Source organism: Bos indicus, chromosome X, assembly GCF_029378745.1.
Source record: "Bos indicus isolate NIAB-ARS_2022 breed Sahiwal x Tharparkar chromosome X, NIAB-ARS_B.indTharparkar_mat_pri_1.0, whole genome shotgun sequence".
In the NCBI taxonomy this organism is placed as follows: Eukaryota; Metazoa; Chordata; class Mammalia; order Artiodactyla; family Bovidae; genus Bos; species Bos indicus.
In genome coordinates this window covers 1,152,080-1,159,270 of record NC_091789.1, presented here as the reverse complement: position 1 = coordinate 1,159,270, position 7,191 = coordinate 1,152,080, and the positions used below count along the sequence as shown (strand labels likewise).

Genomic DNA, 7,191 nt, shown 5'->3' with positions numbered 1-7,191 from the left:
AGGGAGGGGATATACGTATACCTATGGCTGATTCACATTGAGGTGTGACAGAAAACAACAAAATTCTGTAAAACAATTATCCTTCAAAAAAGAAAAAAAATACTGGAGTGGATTGCCATTCCCTTCTCCAGGGAATCTTCTAGACCCAGGGATCAAACTCCAGTCTCCTGCATTGCAGGCAGACTCTTTACCATCTGAGCCACCCAGGAAGCCCTGAACCAACCAAAGTCTTACCAAATGTTGCCTGGGAGGCAAAAATCACTGGCATAGAGTTTTCACAGATGTAATAGAGTAGTGCCGTGTTGAAATAAATTTAAAACAAAGGCAACACTTTCATGCTCATATTATAACTGGGTGGTTTCATGCTGAAAAAAAAAAGGCAACACTTTCATGCTCATATAAGTGAGCTGGTTCCATGCTCGGCCCCTTTTTGACATGATTTGAGTATTACAAGCAGAAGGGCTCCTAATAAGTAATTATGATTAGTGGGTAGGTAAGGGCATGGGCCAATAGTCTTACCTTAAGTGTCAAAAGGGTTAATGCATACTCAACCTTGACCAAGTATTCCTAGGCTTGAAACTCAGTTCTAATTATTCTCAAGTGATTCTGAAGGTTCATGACACACAGTCATTTGTCAGTGTTCTGGGGCATGAAATTGGGCCATGTCCTCTCTGGAGCTGGTTATGTGGAGGTGAGTTACTTAGCTAGTAAGTGAAACTATCTGACTGGCCACCACAGACTTCATTTTCTTTTTCTTCAAGTGCCTGCTTTTTAACATAGCTTTGTTCTCTATTGGAAATGGATGACATACCAACGTTTAGGAATAGGGTGGGACTAAGTAACTTTCTCGTATAAAGGCTGTACAGAGAATGCCAATTTCCAAGTAATGGTGCTGAAAGTGAAACGATCTAAGAGCACAGTGACTTAATAATATTGGTAGAATTTAAGAGCTTTATGAATTATTTTAGACTGTATTTGTAAGACTGTTAAAGACCCAAAGGGTTCCCTTAAAATTTTAAGTCATACTTCACTACATTTTATGGAGACATTATATGCTAGAGTGGTATTCATGGATTTGAAAATGTGTAAAGATCTTAAGAAATAACTCTCAAGAATTCCAAGGAACTCCTAAAATTTAGAGGTCTCAGATGTGTCTTTTCCTCTCTAGATCCCAAATCAAATCACAATCAGCTGGATGAATAGTTGTCTCCTTAATGCCATTGTTGGGGGAGGAGAAATTTCACTTCTTTCCCCTATTAGATCTTTTGGCTGGCAATTAAAATGACATGAGGCAGACTAATAGGAGAAAATCAAATTTATTACATGTGCACAGGGAATTCACATAAGTATGAAGAATTTCAAAGACATCAAGACAAGGTGACATATACTTATTCTGGATTAAGGAGGAGGAGGTAGGGGTCTGAGGCATCAGAGAAGTAAGGTAATTCATAAGAAGATAAAGAGTTAACGTTTGGGAAACAAATACTTTTTTGGCTATCCAAATGCAATGGCACACAGAGATAACTGGTCAAATGGGCTTTGCCAAGTTCCTCTCTTTCTACCATACTTACTACTTCACTATAGTTATCTACAGTCATAACTTCTTCCTGGAACAGGCCTTCTAAAATTCTTTTAGGCAGTTGGGGGAAGCTCAAAGGCTTTTCCTTAGTCTTTTGGGGCTTGGTTGTTTGTTTTCAGCTCAAAATAATCTTAATGCCAGAGTGGCACATCTTGGGCCAAGCCTGCCCTTGGCCCTAACACCACCACGAAAGCAAGTCTATTCCCTATTTGATATTCAGATTATGTGACTCCCCTATTCTCAAGCCTGTAGTGTAATCAACTCTATAGCATGTCAAATACAAACAATAATTATGCTTGTAAGTCAACTTGGAGGCTATGCACTCAAAGTCTCTGCTCCATGATTTCCTATGCCTTATTTTTCTGCACATTCTCATTCAGTTCTTCACTGTGATTTCCTTTTCCTAAACCGAGGTTCTTTTCCACTACCTCCACATGGTTCATCAGACCAGGCGAGGCCAAAAGAGCCCTCTTTAATTCATCTCTGCCATACCATATTGCCTTACACAATACTAAAGACTCACTACTATGAAAATGCCATCTAGTATAAACAAAAAGAGCATAGCTTGTAGAGTCAGACAGACCTAGGTTTCAATCCATTCCTGCTATTTAGCATGTGTGTGAGACTGAGCAATTACTTCATTCACTTCCACAATCCTCACAACATTGTAAGAATTATGAGGATTATCTGATCCATGCCCCCCAACATTCAATTTTATCTCCTCAAACTGGCTTAGCTTTTCAATTTCCCCGCTATTCTTATTTCAGTCAATGGCATCCAATATCTCATTTTAGTATCCTATCACAAAGTCTGATCAAGTCTACCACCTATTATTTCTTAAATATACTTCCATCTCTCCATCCACACTATCACTATTCTTCCTTCATATTTTGCCTAGACCACTACATGTGTCTCATAAGTGGTCTTGTTTCTTTCATCCTCCGTATTCCCCTCCTCACAGCTTCCAAGGTAAACTTTTTTTTTTGGCTGCACCATGCAGCATGTGGGATCTTAGTTCCCCAACCAGGGATTGAACCCACGTCCCCTACAGTGGAAGCATGGAGTCCTAACCACTGGACTGCCAGGGAAGTCCCATACAATTAACCTTTATATATATATATATATATATATATATATATATATATATATATATATATATAATATTTATTTAATTTGGTTGTGCTGGTCTTAGTTGTGGCACATGGGCAGGATCTTCCATCTTCCTTCCCACGTGTGGGGTCTTTGAGCTTCCCCGATGTCATAGTGGTAAAGAATCTGCCTGATAATGCAGGAGAGGCAAGAGACATGGGTTTGATCACTAAGCTGGGAAGATCCTGGGGATGGCAGGATGGGGGTGGGGGAGGGGAGGCAGGAGGAAATGGCCACCTGTGGCATGTGGGATCACGTTCCCTAATCAGGGACTGAACCCAGGCCCCCACATTGCAAACTCAGAGTCTTGACCACTGGGCTACCAGGGAAGTTTCACACTTTCCTCTGAAGGGCTTGTTAAGACACAAATAGCTAGACTCCATCCCCCAAATTTCTCATTAGGTAGGTCTAAGGTGGGACTTCATTATTTGCATCTCTATAAGTTCTCAGATGATGCTGCTGGTTTAGGGACCACTACAATAGCATTTTTTTCTTGTTTCAGAGCCCCTAGACACATAGAAACCTTTACCTGGGTCATACATCAAGTGTAAACTTTAAACAACCCTTATGAAAGGCTTCCCTTGAGCTTCCAGACTAACGCTCTTGAGATATTTTTCATAGCATGCACAATATTTGTGATTAGTTATTTGTGTAATTATTTTTTGACTTAAAGAAACATACATCAAACTGTCTCATGAAGGCAAGGACCCTATCTTCAAGTCTTTAGAACTTGGCACACTGATTGGCTCATAACACACACTCAACAAATTTTGTTGAATAAGATTTTAATAAACAATTGTATTCTATATTTTAAAATGGTTAAAGTTCGTTCACTGACACTGTTTCCCATCACAAATATTCAACATTCTTTTCTTCTGAGACTAACACAACTTGCTCGTAGTTTCTCCATTCACTAACTTTTGCCCCTACCTGTACTCTAAACAAATACAGGACTTTCAATTCAAATGATACATTAAATTCACCTGAAGAGTTTTCCAAGGTACAAGGTCCCACCTCTGGCCAACTGAACCAGAATTTGAACACTTAAAAAGTAGAATTTCCAAATATTAAAAACATTTTTTCCACAGACGATTTTGATGCACAATAAGAGTTGAAGAGCACTGCATGACCGGGTCTATCACTCGAGGTAAAACTACTAGTTTATACACTGATGGTTATGCAACAATATAAGACATGTGGTTGGCAATCATCTGATACACTGTGAAAAAGACATTTCTTTCACTGCTTTCAGTATATTTTAAGTTCCTAGATCACTACAGTTCAGTTGTTCAGTCGGGTCAACTCTGCAACCCCTTGGACTACAGCATGCCAGGCCTCCTTGTCCATCACCAAATCCCGGAGTTTACTCAAACTCATGTCAATTGAGTCAATAATACCATCCAACCACCTCATATTCTGTCATCCCCTTCTCCTCCGACCGTCAATCTTTGCCCACCACATCAGGGTCTTTTCCAATGAGTCAGTTCTTCGCATCAGGTGGCCAAAGTATTGGGAGTTTCAGCTTCAGCACCAGTCCTTCCAATGAGGATTCAGGACTGATTTCCTTTAGGATGGACTGGTTGAATCTCCTTGCAGTCCCAGGGACTCTCAAGAGTCTTCTTCAACACCACAGTTCATCAGTTCTTTGATGATGTTGACGGCGCTCAGCTTTCTTTATAGTCCAACTGTCACATCCATACATGACTACTGCAAACACCAAAGCCTTGACTAGATGGATCTTTGTTGGCAAAGTAATGTCTCTGCTTTTTAATATGCTGTCTAGGTTGGTCATAGCTTTTCTTCCAAGGAGCAAGCCTCTTTTAATTTCATGGCTGCAGTCACCCTTTGCAATGATTTTGGAGCCCCCCAAAATAAAGTCTGTCACTGTTTCCCCATCTATTTGCCATGAAGTGATGGGACCAGATGCAATGATCTTAAGTTTTCTGAATGTTGAGTTTTAAGCCAACTTTTTCACTCTCCTCTTTCACTTTCATCAAGAGGCTCTTTAGTAGTTCTTTGCTTTCTGCCATAAGGGTGGTGTCATCTGCATATCTGAGCTTATTGATCTTTCTCCCAGCTATCTTGATTCCAGCTTGTGCTTCATCCAGCCCAGGGTTTCTCATATGTACTCTGCATATAAGTTAAATAAGCAGGGTGACAATATACAGCCTTGATGTACTCCTTTCCCTATTTGGAACCGATCTATTGTTCCATGTCCAGTTCTAACTGTTGCTTCCTGACCTGCATACAGATTTATCAAGAGGCTGGTCAGGTGGTCTGGTATTCCCATCTCTAAGAATTTTCCACAGTTTGTTGTGTTCCAAACAGTTAAAGGCTTTGGCATAGTCAATAAAACAGAAGTAGATGTTTTTCTGGAACTCTTTTGCTTTTTCTATGATCCAGCAGTTGTTCGCAATTTGATCTCTGGTTCCTCTGCCTTTTCTAAATCCAGCTTGAACATCTGAAATTCACAGTTAATGTACTGTTGAAGCCTGGCTTGGAGAATTTTGAGCATTACTTTACTAGCGTGTGTAGGTAAGTGAGTAAGTGTTAGTCACTCAGTGGTGCCCAACTCTTTGCGACCCCATGGACTGCAGCTCACCAGGCTCCTCTGTCCATGAGATTTTCCAGGCAAGGATATTGGAGTGGACTGCCATTTCCTTCTCCAGGGGATCTTCCTAACCCAGGGATCGAACCCAGGTCTCCTGCACTCTAGGCAGATTCTTTACCGACTGAGCTACAAGGGAAGCCTGCTAGCGTGTGAGATGAGTGCAATTGTGCAATACTTTGCACATTTTTTGGCATTGTCTTTCTTTGGGACTGGAATGAACACTGACCTACCCCACCTCCCTGTGTCCTATGAGCTACTCCAAGACGGGTATACCCTGCACCGGAACCTGGACACCAACCTGCAGGTGCAGGACAGGACGCCCCCCCCCCACCCCCACACACCTCCTGTACTCAGACCGAGAGGACCTTTGTGGAAGGGGACTGGACCAACCCCAGTAAACGCTCTGACTGCCCAGCCTCTAGGGCTGTAGCTGCTCAGTGTGCAGCCAGAGTGGTGAGTGCTGGGGAGGAGACGGGGACCGGGAGGTTTGTCCTGCCCAAGGCCTTGGAGGACAGGTGGAAGCATCGGAGCCTCCCCAGTGATCACAGAAGGACAACCCACTCCCCTTAGGAGGAACAGAGCAGGACCAAGGTTGGTGGGCACCCTGTGGACCGAGGCTCCGACCACAACCCCCAAGCACAGCCACAAGAAAGATCATTCCAGTGAAGGGGCCAAGGAGTCCGGCAGCAACTCCTTCAGCATCAGCAGACATGGGGCAGAAGAGCAGAGCTGCCACCCCCGCCACGAGGCTCCCAACTCTTCCCACAGGAAAGAAGATCCGAGAGAGCAAGCCTAGACTTCAAATCACTGAGGCCGAGCCCAAGCCTCTGGAAGAGCCAAAACATAAGACCTAAAAGCTCAAGAATCCTTCAGAGGATGCCCAGATGCTGCAGCTGGGTTGGAACAGGCTTCTGCTGTTGAAAAACAGCTGCTTCCCGACATCTATGCACATCCTAGATGGGGATCAGGGGTGATAAGCAATCCTCAAAAGATCACACTTCCAGGAGTAAGCTGATCCAGCTAAAGATTGCCCAGCACCCTCGCCTGGACCAGACCAAGCTGGAAGAAGTCACACGATGCATCACACAGGGGAGCCCCAATGGCTACTCAGTGCTCCTGGCCATGCAGGTGAACTCCAGTGGGCCTGGCACTGAGGGGATGCCCATGATGGATCCCGGCCTACAGAGGCGGCTTCTCAGGAACCTGGTCTCCTACTTGAAACAGAAGCAGGCTGCAGGGGTGATCAACCTGCCAGTGGGTGGGTCCAAGGGCAGAGACAGCATGGGCATGCTCTACTACACCTTCCCAACTGTGACTTTTCACAGCAGTACTTCCCATCAGCACTGAGGACACTGGGCGACCTAGAGGAAGAACACATAGTGAGAGGTATAGTAAGAGAGGCAGCCTAGCCCAAACCTGTCCTTTCCAGCCCACTTGTCACTAAAGCAGTTATTTTAAAATCTGACCACTGCCGCCCTGCACCCCAACCCCCACCCCATCTTACACCCGAGATTTATATTCTCTGCTAGGTTATTTGGGTTCATCTGGTAGGGGACCAAAGTCCTATTCCCCCACCAAAACTAAGTTCTTCAGTTCAGTTCAGTTGCTCAGTCGTGTCTGACTCTTTGCGACCCCATGGACTGCATCACACCAGGCCTCCCTGTCCATCACCAACTGTCAGAGCTTACTCAAACTCATGTCCAAGGAGTCAGTAATGTCATCCAACCATCTCATACTCTGTCGTCCCCTTCTCCTCCCACCTTCAATCTTTCCCCGCATCAGGGTCTTTTACAATGAGTCAGCTCTTCGCATCAGGTGGCCAAATTTTTGGGAGTTTCAGCTTCAGCATCAG

The 7,191-nt window shown here is 43.9% G+C and overlaps 1 pseudogene; it reads left to right on the top strand.

Moving 5' to 3' along the window:
* Positions 1-5,553: 5,553 nt before the first annotated feature.
* On the top strand, positions 5,554-6,748 carry LOC139181210 (putative RNA-binding protein 15B; annotated as a pseudogene).
* The last annotated feature ends 443 nt before the right edge of the window (positions 6,749-7,191 follow it).